This window comes from Pinus tabuliformis, chromosome 1_2 (genome assembly GCF_031772625.1).
Source record: "Pinus tabuliformis cultivar Carrire ecotype Pingquan chromosome 1_2, CPIR1, whole genome shotgun sequence".
NCBI classification, from domain to species: domain Eukaryota; kingdom Viridiplantae; phylum Streptophyta; class Pinopsida; order Pinales; family Pinaceae; genus Pinus; species Pinus tabuliformis.
In genome coordinates this window covers 1,297,315,266-1,297,332,692 of record NC_142298.1, presented here as the reverse complement: position 1 = coordinate 1,297,332,692, position 17,427 = coordinate 1,297,315,266, and positions in this window count along the sequence as shown.

Here is a 17,427-nt window from a genome sequence, read left to right as displayed (position 1 = left end):
GAATGCTATCCCACATCTTTCTGTTTGAGGTTCCTTTATTTTCCATGTTTTGGTGCCTGAGGTTTGTTCCCTTTTTTGTTCTTGTACCTTTCTTTCCGGAAACCTGCTTCTGCATTCAACATCTTCATGTCCAAAATTATTGCAAATAGAGCATTCAACTTCATTTTCAAGAGCTGAAAAATTGTTATAGGTCCTTTTTGTATTCCCTGTCATGCTTCTTTGTTTTTGAGCTTCCCTAGTCATGATTGTTTTATACGCAACACATTGGGCTGCTTTGTGACCAAAGTTATGGCAAGAAAAGCATTGTCCATTGAAGAAGTTTCTGCGATTATTGAATCTACTAGCCGACTGATTGTAATTTCTATTTTCATCTATTCTTGAACCAAATTGAGAAGGTTTTACCTGTGGCTGGTTGTGGCTTTTGTTCACCCTTAAGCTGGATTGCCCCTGATAGTTTGAAGTTTGTCCCTGCTTTACCTGATGATCTTCCTTGTGTTCTTGCTCATTTCTTCTTGCGGCATCAAGATAACTTTTTGAAGTGGAAGCTTGAGAAGTTTCTCCATTGTAGCCCAGACCTGTCTTATTTAGAGGAGATCGCTGCACACTGATAATCTCATTCAACGTTTCAGATCCTTTGACAAACTTGAGATTAATAGTTTTTGTTTTCTCAATTTCTTTTCTAAGACCAACAATTTCACCTTCTAATTTTTCAAGATGTTTTTCCTTTTCATCAATCTGAAATTGTAGAGTATCAATAATCATGTTCTTTTCTTCTATACATCTCTTGAGTCTAGTAATTTCATCATAAAGGTTATCCACATCTATAGCATCCTCATAATTGTCATCTTCAAATGCCATTAACAATCTATATTTGTTACCTTGTTCATCTTCATCAATGTTTGATAAGCCATCGCTATCTTCATGGGTGTAGTAGCTTTTCTTATTTGTACCCTGTTTCTTATTCCATCTAACTGGTTCCTTTCCTTTATCCTTATAAGAGCATTTTGCAGCATAATGACCTACTCTTCCACAAGCAAAACATTTGAAAGGTAGCTTACCTCTGAACCTTCCAGAACCCCTTTGAAGATTTCTGACAAAGTTTGATTCTTCTTCCTCTTCTTCTGGAACATGACATGCTTCATAGTGATCTTCTTTGCCTGATGCTTTAAAAGCAGCTTCCCTTCTATCTGATGGACCTCCCTTTCTCATTTCATAAGCAGTTAGAATTCCATGCAGCTGAGACATAGTGAGAACACGGAGATTTTCCTTTTCTTCTACTGCAGATACTTTAGATTCAAACTTGGGAGATAAAGATCTTAGAATCTTTTGAACTACTATAGTCTCTTTTATTTCTTCACCCAAATTTTTCATACAATTAACAATCTCATCTACTCGAAGAAAATAATTAGCCACACTTTCATCATTATACATCTTGAGAGTCTCATATTGAATCCTGAGAGTTTGAAGTTTAGCTTCTTTTACCTGTTCATCTCCTTCATAGCTAGTGATCATTTTGTCCCATATCTCTTTTGCTGATTTGAAGTGCATGACCTTCATGAACTCTGTTTGAGATATACTTCCTAATAGAGTGCTGACTGCTTTTGCATTTGTTTCATACTGCTTTTTCTCAGCTGGATCTGTAGGAGTAACTGAAGGAAAGGCATAGCCTGATTCTACAATGTTCCAAACTTCTGTACCAAGAGATTGAAGATATGCAGTAACTCTTACCTTCCAATAATTGAAGTTTGTTCCATCGAAGACGGGTGGCCTGATTGATGCTTCTCTCTCGTAGTTGCTCATGATGAACGATCTACCTTCAAGCGATCAAGCTGTTCTGAAGGACCGGCTCCGATACCAATTGTTGGAAATAATACTGAGGGGGGGGGGAATCAGTATTATCTAGCAATTTACCAAATCTTCCTTATTTGATCTTTTGAAATATTCTTGCATATCAGTACCATAAAACAATGAGCATGAATAAAGAAAATAGACAGTCACACCAAAGAACACAAGATGTAAGGTGGAAACCCAATGCGGGAGAAAAACCACCTGCTGCAATAATGTCTCTATCTTCTTTCAAGAAATTCTTTTTACAATGATTTTGTACTGGTGCAGTCCTTTACCAGCACGCAGGTTGCAACCTGCAAAGAGCTACAACTCTTTCTTGTTTTCCAGACTTCTCCTGGAAGGGAGCTACAACCCCCTACTTCTTTTCAAAATGATCAACAAGTATACAACAGATACAGTCTACTACAGATATCAGATCAGTAATTACAGAAACAACCCAGAACATCTTATGAACAGAAATATACAGTTAACAGATCATCTTGAGACAGGGACGCATATTTTCTTTCTGTGGCCTGCGACTGGACGCAGTATACCTTATGCTGTTCTGCGTGCAGACGCACTGTTCCTTTTGCTTGTCTGCGACCGACGCACACATCAACACTATCGCGCCGCGTCTTTTGCTTCAGAGACGCACCCAATACCACAGTCGCGCCGCGTCCTTCGCTTCAGAGACGCACCTGATCCTTTACTGTACTGCGTCCCGGCGCACTTTCCCTTCACTGAATCTGCGTCCCTTTAGATATAGAAGATAAGAGGACTTCAGAACCAACCCAAACACTCAGATCCACAGATCTGATCATGCGCCATATAGATCGTAGTCCATTAGAAGATTTACCCTTAAAGATATGGACTAGATCACACCAAGAGATGATCAACTAAGATGATGCCTAATCCAAATGAACTCCTTTGCTTTATATAGGCAAGCTTCTCCCCAAAACGTGGAACAATACCACGAGCCGACACCAGAGAAACACGCAACCGTCGGCTAGATACCACACAAGAAGCCCCCACGAGTTTTTCTCTACCTTGAAATGTGTGCACTGGGCGGACGCACCTTCTGAACGGCTGGCCGGCGTCCCTAGACGCGGGTTCTGTATGGAATACCTGCGGGGACGCGCTTGCTAAACAAAATTTCCTGCGTCCTTCTTGATTTACCACCTGAAGGCGTTTGCCATCAAGTACAACACCTGAATCATAATGCCAACACTCCTGTAGCAATTTCTTTGTGATGTTGACTAAGCTCTTGTTAGAGGACTCTGCCAGACCATTGCCTTGTGGGCAATAAGCAGTAGAGTGACCAAGCACTATGTTATATTTATTGCATAAATCAATCATTCTTTTAGACTTAAATGCAGTAGCATTATCAGTAATAATCTTATGAGGACAGCCAAATCTCGAGAGAATGTTACCTTCCATGAATTGAATAGTCACTGAATTTGTGGCCTACCTGGTCGGAATTGCTTCAATCCACTGAGTGAAATAATTTTTAGCTATCGATATCCATTTGTGTTAAGCTAATGAAATTGGATGAATCGCTTCGATGAATTCTAATCCCCATTGCTAAAAAGGCACCTCCACTGAAATAGGCTTCAGAGGTAAAGTTAAAATTTTCTTCTTCCCTTCAAATATCTGACACTCATGACAGCTAGAGACCCTTTTATGCATGTTACACAGCATTTTGTCACTGTCCCTGTACTCCTCGTTCCATGTTCCTGGAGGACCTCTACAGTGAACCCTACATGCTTTCCCATCATGAAGAAACTCCCATTGCGTCCCTCTTCATGAGCAGAACAATTCCCTTTTGCATCATTTCCCAAAAATCTTCTATTTTTCCCAGTTTACAAGACCAGTGCTAATGACCCTTGTCCTCCTCATGCCGATATGCATGGATTAACACTATCCCTAGCACCGACCAAAGCGACTGAGCTTTTTTTCAGTTGTGTTTATCCTCTTTTGGAAAGTTTTTTAAATAAGGAGCCGAAGCTTCCAGCTCTAGAAGCTTCGTAACGAAAGTCTGGTAAATGGTTAAGTAGGATGGAGTCGAGGATGTTAGTTTGGGCTCCTTTCCCCTATAAGGGTGGAACTACCTCAAGAGATAAGACCTTCTCCCATGAGAAGAGGAACCATCTCCCATCCATTCATGATATATAAACCTCCATTTTCCCCAAGCACAAGCTAGTGTTAATGTTGGTGTGCTAGTGCTAATTTAGTTTGGAGTAAATAGCAAGCTATTGATAGTTGTATCTCTCTAGTTGTGTGTGAGGGAGAAGTGTGAATTTGGTTTAATGTGAAGACTAAAGGGAAGAGCCTTAAAACTATCCTTGTTGAGGCCATCATGGAATGTTAACAGAAGTGTGTGGGAACTTGGTTTTGTTGGAGGAGAACAACAATGTCAAGACAATGGTTGTAATCTCTCATTGATTTATTATATATGCAACTATCGATTGATTTCCTACGTAATGTGTCATCTCACATGTTTATTTGGTTTGTTTGCTTATTGATTTTCCATCTTTTCGCTTGATTTCTTGGTTCATTGGATGGTTAGTGGCACTAGGGCATCTAGGTTGTCATCCATTCAGCTAATTGTCAACTCAGTGAGTCAAGTTGTTGGTGCATTTACTCTTTGCATTTCATTTATGGTCCTTCTATGGCTTTGACCTTCGTTACACAAGTTTGAAGAGTTTCATTTTCTTGTCTAAACGTCTCTTTTTCGACATAGGTCACATTGGTTGTCTTTTTTTTGGTAAATTCGTTGTGTCATTAGTTTGAAAGAGATTCTCTTTTCGTGTTTTTCATTTGCTTGAGAATCGATTGTCTCGAAACTTTTCATTGAAGTGTTTTATGAGAAATTCATTTTGTCATTTCATGAAAAGTACAAAATTCTAGTTTTTTGCATCAATATGTTACGCTAGTTAGCATCAATGAAGATTAGGATTGCATTGGCATTTGAAAAGAAAAAGAATTCTCTTTGCTTTTGAAAGGACTATTCAAGTGTACTTGTTAGGAAATTAGGAATTGGAATGTATTTTTCATTAGTTTAATTTCTCAAAAAGTGAAGTAGCGAAAAATCACTTTGCTTTCAGTTGCCTGGTTGTTTTCATTTGATTGTGTTTTCTACCCTCTCTAGTGTAGACAATTCATCGAATTGAAAGGGTCTTGTCTCTTTTTGCTGCATTTAGGGCTTTTCAAGTCACATCGCTAAGGCCTGAAAACTGAGACATAATTCAAGATAAACTTTAAAATGAACTCAATTAACCTAAGGCTCATTTGAAACCTAACTATCACATCTAGAAGGTCTAGGTTAGAGACGTGTTTCAACGTCTTTAAACCTAGCAGTTGTCGTTAGCTTCGGCACTAGACAGCGCTAGTACAGATTTGTGCTCCATGTACCATCAAGTATATAATGGGAGACCCCTCTAGGCTACAATCCTTTATCCATAGGAAGCTGATTCTGTCGTCTTGCAAACGTGATACACCAAACACAGTATTCAGGGAGATTTCCTGCTCGTACTTCTCGGTTCGCCGAGAGATATTCTGCAGTTCACGGTTTCCTGGTAATCCTTTTTACCTAGATCATCTAGAGTAGTCATTTGATCTTTTTGACTCATTAAACTTAAAAGATCATTCGAGCGCTTGTCCTTTTGAGCTCGTTTCCAATCGAAAGCGATAGAGTCATCTTTGTTTCTTTCTCGACTCTTAAAACATGAAAGAACACCAGTTTATTCATGCGTCTTAAAAATTGATTGCCTACACTCTTATAACACCCTGTTAGTCGTTTCTAGACCAAATCGTGAGTTTTTCCTAAAGTACATTTTAAATCCTTGAAATTTATCTCTATTCTCATGTTAACTAAGATAAGGGCATTGTCGTTGAACCATCTAGTTCACCTAGTTCCTCTTCCTCTCCTCGTCTGAAATATTGTTTGAGGAGCCTTTTCCTGAATTACCAGAGTCACTCAAGGACCAAGGTGTTGAACTCGGAATCGTTCTGAGAATTCAACCTTTGTCATCTCGTACTTCACCTACTTCAAATACCGTATCACCTGCTGATATTGGCCCAGAATCTCCGGACAATCCCGTCCAAACTCCTGAGAGTTTGCCGACTACTGACGGTCAGCTTGGACTGGTTATATATCCTCTGAATCCTTTGTTCAACCCTGTTGTGATATCACTGTAGCATTCATACAGTCTGTACAATTAGTCGGGTGTTCCTTTGGAATTATCCCCTCGTACATCTTCAGTCGTTCGTCGTCGTTTGTTCCCAACTATGGAACCCAAAGGCAATGCTCCAGTTACCTCTCTGGATGAATCAGAAGTTTCTACTCACACACTGTCGAAAAGGAGGAACATCAATTTCCTCCTAAAGGTTTCCCCTATATAGGGAGCATTCCCATCAGTGCGTATCAGGATTTACCACCTAATTATGTGAATTTGGCACAATTGGTCTCAAGTACACCTAGTGACTCATCACTTTATCATAACCTTGTTTTGGCGTCTGGCGCCATGCATACTATAGGTCCATTCATTTCGAACCCGACCTCCCAACAGGTTGTTACCTCAGTCCCAGTACAACCCACCGTTCTGAACCCCCTTGTCTTGTCTGTCCCCGTTACCCACCTAGTTCAACCGACAGTCTCGAAGAATGTTACTGTCAATTCTTCGATCCCTCTAGTAAGTGGACATATTGTGCCACCGTCTCGGGGGAAAAATCTGAGTGTTTCTATGATGTCAAGCACCACCAATGTGAGTAGCTCACAAGCTCACATGGTTGGGCTAAACCAACCTTATTCTGGTGTTATCCAAAACCTTGGTGGTCCTGCTAGATTGAGCAATGTCTAGTACTAGCTGGTTCAAAATCTCATTGGTTCGTCTGGGTCAAGAAATTTCCAGTATCATTAGCCTTATGAGGCTCCCTTATGTTCCATATGGTTCTCAAGGAATGGTCAATCTGCCTTACGTCCTTCAGTCTGGGCAGTACGTTCATCCTAGCCCATCCACTTTTCAGGGTGACTATGGCCAGATTCATTTTGGAAATCTCCTAGGAACTGTTCAAGTACCCTTGCAACAGCAAGGACAACCTATACAGAAACAAGGGAAACCTTTGTTGCAGCAAGGTTCGTCCACGCAATAGCAGGGACAAATGATACTGCAACAAGGACAACTGCAACAACTGCGGGGGAAACCCTCGCAACAGTTGCAGCGAACCATGCAGTAGTAGATGCAGTATGTTCCACAAACCTCCCAGCCTATGTCTTCGCAGGGCCAACCTCTGCAGCCATAGGGACAGCCTTTGCAGCCACAAGGTCAACCCTTGCAGCATCGGATCCAACCCAGGTAGCAGTAACCCTTATATACATATCAATAAGGTCAACCCTTGCAAGGACAAGGCCAGGGTCAAGTCCTGCAGCAACAGGCCCAAAATCCTAATGTCCTAGGGCAACAGGCACATAATCCTTTTGTCCAAGGGAAACAGGTCTAAAATCCCTATGTCCAAGGGCAACAAGTGTACAATCCTTATGTCCAAGGACAGCAGGTCCAAAATCCTCTTATTCAGTGGAAACAGGTTCAAAACCATATGTTTAAGGACAATAGGTGCAATATCCATATGTCCAAGGTCAACAAGCTCAACAACCTCTTAACCATATGTTTCTTATCAGCAACCTATGATCGGACAGTTCCAAGGTGTTCAAGGTCAAAATCCTCGTTACGACCAAGGTAACCAATAGTGGGGGCAGAATCAAATGCCATATGGCCAAAACCCTCCACTATGGGGCCAAAATCTTTACCAGTAGGGATGGAATACTCCGGTTGGACCCGCTTATCAACCTTAATGCCTTTCAATACTCAATTATCATTCTTGGCCACACTAGAGTTGCCAAATGTGTCTTGACTCATGAATGATCCAATTCGTCATTCGCCATACTAGCCTCCAGTTTCGTCCAAGATCCCGAGCGATTGTCCTAAGTTCGATGGGAAAGAAAAAGAGGATCCTCAAGACCATGTGATGACATATCACCTTTGGTGCTCTTCAAATTTCTACGTTGATGATTCTATTCGTCTCTGTCTTTTCCAACGAACTCTCACAGGTGTTGTAGCCAAGTGGTACATTGAGCTTCCTCGAAGTACTTACCATGACTTCAAATCTTTAGCCATGGCTTTCCTCACACACTTCCATTTGTCAGTTCGTTATGAGCTCACATCAGTTAAGCAAGACATTGTGACACACATCTCCGATCATATCCATGAATGGAGACGTAGACGTCGCCTAATCAAATTCGAGATTGCTAATCAGTTTCTCACCGAATGGTTTACCCAGTCATTCATCGCTACAATTGCTTGCGATATAGCTATGGGTGGATGCGTTACTGAAGAACAAGCCATTTCTCGTGCCCAGTACTTAAATCTCATTTATTCTTAGTCTGGCACTTTGTATGAGATATTACCCGATGCTTCCCGGCCATCATCCAATTGCACGGCATCGAAGTCACAGGATCCACCTCCTGTTGATGGAGTAATTGGTTCAGTGTCCCCAACCCCTTCCAAATCTTCTTCCAAACATAATTCGGTCTCGAACACTGCTTCCAATAGTTCTTCCCAGAATCCACCTAGCTCTAGTAAAACCTAAGAGGTCCACATTGTCTAGTCTACCACAGCGGATAAATCCTCGAAAGGTAAGAAGAAATGCAACGGCAAGGGTAAAATCGATGCCCCAAAACAGGGTCCTCCTAAGTCATTTGCCAGTGATTCTTCACAACGGAAGCCTAAGTATTTGTGTTTCATTTTCGAGGAGGATCACTATACCAAGGATTGTCCTTGACAATCTGAAGTTAGTCGTTTGTTCAAAGGGGCCCCAGCTGTCATGAAACAGCCATTTCTGTTTCAGCAGACTCAAATGGTAGACCAACCTCAATCATCTGTTTCCTTAGGATCTCAAGTGTTCATGATGAGTACGCCTATTAATGTGGCTACTAGACCAAAAGATTTTCAAACTCCTGCTCTGACAGCCAGGAAAGAGAAAGAGGCCACCCCTTCTTCTTCTGCCCTAAGTTCTGGCCCTCTTCATATCGCACGCCACAACCCTGATTCCGCCATTTGACCACCTTCTTGAGGTGTGCTAAGGAAATCCTCATACAGTCCCAATGCTCGAGCTGCTCAGCACTATAATATTGTTAAGGATTTGGCTCAGGCGTCATCGGCTATGTCTACTCTCGAGGTACTCCAAAGATATTTGTCTTAGAGGAAATCCTTGCTGTCAGCTATTGGGGGCATTGATCCCACTGATTCCAATTTGATATGTTTTGATCTATAGAACCATGTTCCATGACTACCTCATCATATTTCCTTTCTCATTCAGGTAATCATCAATGAGAAAACCATTCATAGGACCGTCATCGATGAAGGTGCTTATACCTACATCATGTTAGTCACTGGCTAGAAGGAAATTGGTTCACCTACTTTGAACCAATACCCTAACACCTTGGAAGCTTTCGACTGGCACGATTTGCAACATTTCGGTGTCTTACCCAACCTTGCCATTACTTTGGAGGGCAAGATAATAAACATTGAGGTAGAAATTATTGATGCTAATCTCAATTATAATATTCTACTCGAACAGAGCTGGACCCATGCCATGCATGTTGTAGCCTCCTCCCTATTCCACGTGATTCATTTTCCCCATCAAGGGAAGATCGTCACAGTCAACCAACTGTCCTTCTTTGCCTCTTCCTCCTTGGATGGCAATGTTTTGTATGTCAATCACACTGGTGCTCCTTATGAGAGTGTGGGGGCAAGTTTTTTTAAAGATTTTGACTTGATGGGAATTTTTCCACTCCCACCTCCTCATGTTTCCTCTGTCAACATGATCTCGGTAAAATCTGATCCTTGGGTCATACCTTCACCAGATCTTGTTGATACCTAGGGCGAGGTTATGCCACTTAGTCCTGTCGAAATCAATTACGTGGAAATTGTTTCGGCCTCAAGTTCTGTATCCTCTGATTCTCTTGTTTCAAGGACTTCTCTCGATACGTATTCTCAATCCCCATGGCTTGGTGCTTTGGAATCTCTTGATCCCTTAGCTGAGACTTTTCTTGCTAACGAGAGTATCATGGAAGTAATGTCTCTCGAGGAACCACCTTGGAACGATACTCATCATCGTTCCTCGTTCCTGCCTCGCTCGGCGGTCATGTCTACTAGTCTCGAGGAGTTCTCTTCTCAGTTTCCTTCCCTCCCACTTCCAACACCAATCCTGACTCATGAAGTATGGTTGGAAGGAAATTTGGGTAATATTACCCAAATGATGCCAATTGATATTTCTGTCAAGCCTGGTATCATTGAAAATGTCCATATCAGGGTAACTTGTTCTTCGGATGAGATCAAGATCTATACTTGTCTGTTTCAATAATTTCGTGATGTGTTTATGTGGTCATATGAAGAAATGTTTGGCATTGATCCTAGCATTGTTGTGCACGAAATGAAAACTTAACCTCACGTGAATCCCATTCGCCAACAGCTCCTCCCAGTGCACCCTAGGAAAGCAGTTGCTATCAAGGGTGAATTTGAAAAACTTCTCAAAGCTAGATTCATTTATCCAATCCCTCTTACAGATTGGGTGTCAAATATTGTACCGATGACAAAGAAACAAGGCATGATCCGCGTTTGCGTTGATTACCGCGATCTCAATCGTGCCTGTCCTAAGGATAACTACCTTACTCCCTTCATTGATTAGATCATTGATGAATGTGCTAGGAGAAAAAAATTTTCCTTTATGGACGGTTTTTCTGGTTACAACCAGATTAACATTATGCCGACCGATCAAGAAAAGACATATTTTATCCGTCCGTGGGGTACTTTCGTGTACAAAAATCTCCCTTTCGGCCTCAAAAATGTTGGAGCTACATTTCAGCAGGCGACGTCCTATGCGTTTCATGATATTCGCAACATCATTTAGCCTTACTTGGATGACCTTCCCACTCATTCTCGTAAGCACCAAGATCACCCCAACCATCTTCGACATATTTTTCTTCGCTGTAGACACTACAACATTAAGTTAAACCCACACAAATGTGTTTTCTGCATTGAATCCAGATGTATCCTCGGCTTTATCGTTTCCAAGAATGGTATTCACCTTAATCCACTTAAAGTCAAGGCCATTATCAATTGACCCCCTCCATCTTCATTGCACCAACTCCAGAGCCTGAAAGGAAAAGAAAATTTCCTTCAGTGATTCATACCCAATTATGCTGTGCTAGCTTCAGGATTTACCCAGTTGCTCAAGCAAGGCACCCCCTTTCCCTGGGATGAGGTTTCCCAAAAGTATTTCGATGACCTCAAGGTTGTCCTCATAAATGCTCCTTTCCTCCATCCCCTGGATTATCATCTCGATTACTTCCTTTACCTAGTTGCAGCCCCTAGCACCATTGTTATGGTATTGGTACAAGATGATGACGAAGGCAATGAACATGTTATCTACTACCTTAGTTGCAATCTCCTTAACACTGAAACGCGTTATGCCCATGTCGAGAAGTTGGCTTTGGTTGCCGTCCAGGTTGTTCAGTGCTTTCGGCACTACATTGTCTTACGCACTACTACTGTGATTTTTGAATGCAACCCCATGACATACATCTTGACTCGTCAGTTGCTGGGGGGAAAGTATTCTAATTGGATTGTCATCCTGCAAGAATTCTATTTGGTGTTTACCACTACCAAATTTAAGAAGTCACTAGTTTTTGTCGAGTTTATTTGATCCCTTCCTTCTACGTCTCTCCCCACTGGTGCAGATGAACAACTTACAGATGAGACTCTTTTCCTCATCAGCACCCTTGACCTGTGGTATGGTGATATCATTGTGTATCTCCAGACATCCACATTCTAGTCCGCATTGACTAAGGATGATCACCGATGGATTCAGAATCTCTCCCAAACCTACTGTATTATTGGCGATACTTTACACTATGTCAGTGTCGATTCAGTTCTTTGCCGATGTCTTACTCTCAAGGAGGCTGAGAGAGTTCTCAATGACTGCCATTCTACGGCATGTGGCATCCATATGTCCGGCGATGCTACCGGTCAAAAATCCTTTGCGCTGGTTATTTTTGGCCATCCATTTTCAAGGACTGCATCCTTGTTGTTCGCAAGTGCCATGAACGCCAAATTTACCAACGCAAGATGTGCGCCCCGCCCGCTCACCTACACCCCGTTATTAATGTTGGTCCTTTTTCCAAATGGGGCATTGACTATATGACATGTAACCCTCATTTGGTTGGGGGGTATGGTTATATTATCGTTGCTGTGGATTATTTCCCCAAATGGGCTGAAGAGATGCCTATATACTCTGCAGATGGTAAAACGACGGCTCAATTTCTTTTCAATCATGTTATTTCTAGGTTCGGCGTACCTAAAGCCATTGTAACACACCATGGATCACATTTCCAAGATTACATGATGGCTGAGCTAACCTCTACGTTGGGTTTGCACCACGATGGCTCAACCCTGTATTACCCTCAGACCAACGGTCAAGTTGAAGCTGTGAACAAAGTTTTGGTTACAATGCTTCAACATACTAGTAAGATGCACAAGTCAAATTTGCATCTCATGATTTTTTCAGCTTTGTGGGCTTACCGAACCTCAACCAAGGACGCAACTGGTTTCACACCATTCCAACTTGTCTACGGTCTGTAAGCAACGTTACCGATTGAATGCGAAATTCCTTCACTCAAGCTAGTTTTCGAACTCCTCCCCGAAAAATCACCTCAGAAAGAGTGCCTCTTATATTTAGAACGGCTGGATGAGACTCGTCACCTCGCTGCTTTTGTCATCAAAGCACAAAAGAAGCGAGTCAAGTCCCATTTCGATCGATCAGTCTCCCCTCCCGCATTCTCTGAGGGTGATTTGGTTTTACTATACGATCAAGCTAATGATAAGCTAGGGGCAGGAAAGTTTGAACCCATGTGGCATGGGCCCTACATTGTTAAACGTGTTTTGCAAAAAGGGGCTCCTATGAGTTAATTGATTATGAAGGCAATCCTTTGGACAAGCCCTAAAATGTGCTTTATCTCAAAAAGTACTATGCTTATGCCATCTTGCATGGTTACTTGTGTACATTAGTGTGTCATTCATTTTTGTGCACTGTGTTTTGGTGTGTTAGTTTTCAAACAACTTTCTTGTTTACTATGTTTTTCCTTGCTTTGCAAATGTCTGTGACTCCTCACATAGGTTTCGTCGATGGTTCTTTCCGTAGTACCCGGAATCTATCCTCTGTGGCTTGGGCCATTTATAACCCCCATGGTGAGTGTTAGGTCTGCTATAAGACGAAGATTTTCTAAGGTCAGAGACAGGCTTGGTCTGCTTGGTTGTGCTCAAAAGGATTCCACGTCAGTCGTTGTCTCCTTTCTTCCCCTATCCCGCTTATCCTCCCTCAGCTCTATTTCCTCTACTTTTTCCTCTGCACCCTGCAAAACGGTCCTTTCCAACCTTAAGCCCTGGGCGCCGAACCCATGAACCCACGCCCATACGACCCTCTGCCATAATCGCGATCATTGACGTTTCACCCCAATCTGACATTTCCCTATCATATCAGTTGAAAACATGTGTGATCTCTTCCGTACCGTCTGATAATCTCTGCACGATCCAACAGCGATCGCATCCCCCGCATTAACGCACGATCAAAGTGGTTTTCCTCCTGTCCCATCCGCCACATGTCATCGCCTGAGTGGGATTATGCGGCCGTGTATGATTACAGCCCATCCCCCGTGAGCGGTGCGATAAATACCGCCCGCCGCCGAAACCGCCTTCCCCGCGCGTTAACCACCCATGCATCTCTTCTGCCTGCCCGAGATCAACAGCTCACGATCGTCTGCTCCCATTTCTCCCGATATCTCCCGCCGATAGATCTCCGCCATCCATCTGTGCGATCCAACGGCCGATATCTATCCTCTGCCCGCCTATACATCCTCCATGAAGTCAACACACCCTGGTCATGTCGTGCACATGAAGGACAACAGCGATGATCTACCAAGTACCCGGCGCATTTCATCTCCAACAACTACATTCAACAAACAGGATGGCCGAGAAGGGAAAGGACAAGACTCGGGAAGATCAGCACATCCAGAAGTTAAGGGATTTCATCCTTTACGACACTCCACCTGCTCGAGGAGTACAACAGAGCACCAGAGAATGTCAAATTAATTTATTGAATCAAGCAGATTGTAGCAGAGATGCCATCATAGAGTTAAAGCGGTTGGTGGTCCATTATGACCCCTCCATGCATAGAACAACAGCATATCTTTGTAATCAAACTCTATATATACCCAGAAAACAGATGTAATTAGGGTTGATGGTTGTAGTTTTGATGTAGGTTCAACTTCTGGAGACTGTGACTACTTTGATACTTGCAGCTTCTAGTCTTAATTTTCAACTAATACAAGCTTCTTTTGTTGTTAATTTCTCACTTTCCATTTCTACTCTGTTCTAGGCTGTGCCTGTTATGCATTTATTCATGTGCTGTTGATATTTAGCATTAGAGGGGCTGTCATCCCACCTCTGTGTTGAAGTCTAGTATGTATTATTGAATGTGTTATGCAGGTTTCTGTTTACTTAGTGCCAAAGAGCTGTCATCCTATCTGTGCATTAGGAAATAGATTTGCAGACCTCTTTACTGGTTGCAGCCGGCCATCACATGGTCTTGTCCATCTGCTGGTGTGGTCAGTATTCTCCATGTACACCTAATCCTCAAACTGTGGGTAATTGGTGGTCTAAAGCCTTGTAGTCTGGGGGTGTTCACCCATGTCTGGAGTTAAGCATAGTAGAAGTGGTTATCTGGCTTGGACAAGCATCATTCCTTCCACTCATCTATTTCCAACATTTTGTTGAGTTTGTAATGTTCCCGAGCATCTTCAAGATACAACATAGGAGAGTTTTTTGGGGTGATAACATTAAATGGCGCCGTTGCCGGGGAGAGGAGATTGAAGCTCAAATTCCCTGGGAGATGACACAGTTCCAGATTTTGATGATAGACAAAGTCTGGGCACATTTCTGGTTGCAATCATCTATCTGGAAACTCCACTAGAGAAAGACCGTCCTTTGGCGACTCCACATCACATTCCTAGCTCAGTTTGCGAGACATGCTCGAAGAAATCCTCAGAAATCACTAGCTGTTCCAGTGCCTGACCTTGAGAAGATCGTTAAGCAGAAGAAAACTTTGCAGAAAGGATCATTAGGATCAGGTAAGCCTAAAAAAAATCCCATGTATCTCTGTTAGTGAAGAAATACCTTCAGAGATTCATAGAGCTCCTTGTTCAATAAGTCCCCCATATAGTCTATATGTGCCCTCTTGCTCTGTTGATCATTTCTCAGCCTTCTATCATCCAAACGACGAGTACCCTTCCACCTTTCCCAGTCACGGTAGGCCAGCAAGCACCCACGAAGATAGAAAGAATTTTTGCTACTAGGTATGGATCCCTGGTCTTGCTTGTCCCTTTGAATGCCATGCCTGCAGGAGATTATCAGAAATATATGCCTAAGTTTATTGGTACAGAGGGAGTATCAGTTGAAGAACACCTTGAGTATTTTTATAGATATGCTGATAACCTGGATATAAATGAAGATGATGTGTGGATGAGGGTTTTTGTCCAAAGCCTAGATGGAGAAGCTAGAAAATGGTTCAGAGAATTAGCCCCTAGGTCTATAGTAGACATTGAGGCCTTAGATGATGTGTTCCTAAAGCATTGGTGAGATAATAAAGATCTGCTCTACTACCATACTTAATTTGGGAACTTGTAGAGGGAGAATGGTGAGCTAATGTCTGATTTTAACATCAGATTAACCATTATGTACAGCAGAATACCAGCTGAAGTCAAACCTACCTCTACTTCTGCTATGCTCACTTATGCTAATGCCTTCGATTCTTAGTTTTGCCTGCTGTTAAGAGAAAGAAGATGTGCTTCTTTGGCTGATATGCAAGATGCAGCCTTTGAAGTAGAATCAAACATCATCGCTGAAGAGAGGCTTAGAGGTGATGCTGACAGGAGAAGACAGGGAGGAGAGCTCTCATCATCCTCAGATCTTAAGATCGATAAATTAGCCAGAATGATAGATTCATTGGCCTCTAAAGTTTCCAGATTAAAGGCTGAGCAGTATTCTGAGGAAGCAGGAGCTCCTTGTTCCTTTACTCTTACGAAGCCAAATCTGCATAGAGGAACATAGGAGTAGCTGCAGATTTTGCAGAGAAATAAAGATGCAAATGAAGATCAAAGGGTGAAGACCCTTTTTCAGAATATAGTCATGGAAGAAGAGCAGTCTGAAGAAAAGGATGAGGCCCATGGTTTGGAAGATAAGGGCAGTGCCCCTTTCTTAACCAGAGCTGCCTATGAAGAATCATTATCCGGAGGCACTGCTCGTGAGTTTGTTGTACCTGCAGAACAACAAGCTTATCAGTAGAAGCAACTAGCAACTGGTCCTACCATCCTCAAAGAATCTGAGCCCAAAGCCAGCCCAGCCTCTAATGACTATGTAGATCTGAAAATCATCCAGCCTGTTGTTATCCCTAGTCCAGTGATCAAAAAGGGAGAAGAAAGCTCCCCATCATCTTATGCTTCTTCATCTGTTCAAAAGACAAGCCCTCATGATTGCCCATTAGGCACTGGAGCAAGCCATAATTCAATGCTCAAGGCTGATACTGATTATCTCAGTCTTGATATTCTGATGCCCACTCAGTCAACCTCCACACAGCTTGGAAGGGTAGTTTACCAGATCATAGAGGAAGAGGATGCATAGTTTTGGGACACTTCCTTGGATGTGGACTATTCTAAGAAAGATGCAGGAGCAGATGAAGTCTTTGTGTCCCCCACACAAGAGTACAGTGGTTCACCATTCATATTGATTTTGCAGGCCACAAACAACACAAACATGTACACAGCAATCATTATTGTTTAGTAGTTGTACAAAGGCTCCCATGAAGAACATCCAAGGATGAGGGCATACAAAGAGGGGGTGAAATATAAGTCATCTCTACCCGATAAGGTCAAATGCCCTAAACTTTTTGAGGTAGATGATCAGATCAACCCAATTTTTCAGATCTATGATGAACCGGCTGATAGGCCGGCCGAGAGGAAGAGAAACAGTTTTGATGGTCCAATAGATGGCCAGTTTTTGAAGATTTATGTTGTTTAAGGTTTTCGAGCCTTAATGATTGTAAACATGTTCTTTTACAAGTTTTAGCACAGACTTAATTAGACTCCATGCCCAATGGAATACTAGGAAATGTTTTTAAGCTTGTTTTGTATGAAGGCATTGGTTTGTAGTTCTTGAGACCTCACAGAGAGGATCTCATCCCCAGAAGGAGCCAGTGTTAGCTCTGTTATAAGATGAAGATTTTCTAAGGTCAGAGACAGGCTTGGTTTGCTTGGTTGTGCTCAAAAGTGTTCCGCGTCGGTCACTGTCTCCTTTCTTCCCCTATCCCGCTTATCCTCCCTCAACTCCATTTCCTCTGTTTTTTCCTCCGCACCCTGCAAAACAGTCCTTTCCAACCTTAAGCCCCTGGTGCTTAACCTATGAACCCGCACCCATACAACCCTCCACCATAATC